Here is a 2,248-nt window from a genome sequence, read left to right as displayed (position 1 = left end):
CAAGTTTTGTCTCTCACAGAAGTGGGGCAACGCGCTGAGCAGGGACTGGCTTCCGTTTTACATGTGGTCAAGGTACGATCCACTGTGGTCCATTCCCCGCCACCGCTGTCTCCTGGCGGGCTGTGGGGGGTCAACTTAATCTGGTCTGATCCTGGCAGCGTTGTTGAGCCATAATCACACAGACGAGCGGCTTGTCACGTCCTGGATCCTTTGTGTCGGTACGTAGACGTCCATTTTTGGGCATGCCATGTCCCCGAGGCCTATCCCACCCGGTGGTGTGTTCATCCTTGCAGGGACCAGGAGAATCCATGGAGATGCACAAGGCCAAAGGTAGAGCACAAGCCAACCACAGGGAGTGCGTAGAAGAAGCAGGTGAGGGTAGCAGAGGAGGACACTCACTCAAGGGAGAGTGAGAGTGTGTTGGTGGGGGGCATAGCGTCTACCACGCGCCGGTGGATTCTGCCCTCCGCACCTTGTGGGGTCACACCTACTCCCAGCCTGTTGATTTTACCCCTCCTGGCAAAGGGGGGTTGGTTTGTTGGCGCCAACGATTCGCCATTTGCCAGAGCCACGTCAGTGCAGACATGGATCACCACGAATAGGTGCGGTTGGCTAGACTGGGAGAAGCTATATGAGACGCTTGGGTGTTTCTCATCTTTTAAATGAGGCCCTTCACCAGCCCTTGATCCCCGTCTTTGACTAAAATAACACATTAGAGATCGCTCAAACACATTTATTTACATCGGCGGAAAGCAAAGTATTTATTTCTGGAGGGAGGACTAGCCAAGTCGCGTTTTTTTGGGTCAGGAGTGAAGATAATACATTTATCTGTGTTATGTGAACCGAGGCGACAGATAGATGGTGAGAATATGTCATTATGATCATCATCATCATCACCATCATCATCACCATCACCATCATCATTAACATATAATTATCATCATCAATCATCATCATCATCATCATCATAACCATCATTATTAATATTATTCTCATCATCTTTTACCTTTTCATCATCATCATCATCATCATCAGCAGCAGCAGCAGCAGCAGCAGATGCAGCGCCAATTATAGCAGCAACAACAGCAACAGCAATATCGCAAATGACCACAAAAGTGACAACAGCAACAACAACAACAACAACCACAACAAAATCAAGTACTGACAGCAACAATAACAACAACACCCACAACAACAACAACGACAACAACAACAACAACAACAACAACAACAACAACAACAACAACAGCAATAGACAGTTGGTGAGAATATTTATCATCATCATCATCAGCAGCAGCAGCAGCAGCATCATTATCATCATCATCATTATCAATATCATCGTCATCATCATCAACAACAACAGATTCAGCGTTAACGACAGCAGCGACAGCAACATCAGGAATGACTACAGAAGTGACAACAACATTGACCTCAACAACAGCAGCAAAGACACAGCACAAGCAATGGCGACAACAGCCGACAGCAAACAGCAGTAGCAGCATCAACAGCGTCAAAAACAGCAACAACAACAACAACAGCAACAACAACTGTGACAATATTAGCTGTTACTTCGGCAACAACAACCACCAGCGACAACTGCAGCTCCAATAGTATCTAACCACGGCGAAACAACAGCAGCAACAGCAGCAACAGCAGCAACAGCAGCAACAGCAGCAACAGCAGCAACAGCAGCAACAGCAGCAACAGCAGCAACAGCAGCAACAGCAGCAACAATGTCTGTCAGAAACAGTAACTGCGGCAGTGTCAACTTCGGCGAAACAACAGCAGCAGCAGCAGCAAAGAGCAAAAAGAACCACTGAAGCAGGAATGACAGCGACAACAACAGCAGAACTAACGCACTAGCAACGACGACGACGACAACACAAACTACAAGAACGACGACGACGACAACACAAACTACAAGAACAGCGACAATAATAACAACAGCAACGACTTCAACAAGAACAACAACGACAACATCCATGCAGATTTTCTAACTGTGAGTTCTGGATACGTTTTTCTTTCTTTTAGATACATTGTTTGTCTGTCTGTCTGTCTGTCTGTCGGTCTGTCTCTCACTGCCTCACACTGTCTCTCACACAGTCTCTCTTTCTCCCTCTTCTTCTCTTCTTATCTCTTTCTTCTCTCCGCCTCTCTCTGCCTCTCCTTCTCTCTCTTTCTCTTTCTCTCCCTCCCTCTGTCTCTCTCTCTCTTTCTCTCTCTCTCTCTCTCTCTCTCTCTCTCTCTC

This window comes from Aplysia californica, unplaced genomic scaffold, assembly GCF_000002075.1.
Source record: "Aplysia californica isolate F4 #8 unplaced genomic scaffold, AplCal3.0 scaffold00393, whole genome shotgun sequence".
Taxonomy (NCBI): Eukaryota; Metazoa; Mollusca; class Gastropoda; order Aplysiida; family Aplysiidae; genus Aplysia; species Aplysia californica.
Note: the sequence above shows the minus strand (reverse complement) of the source record.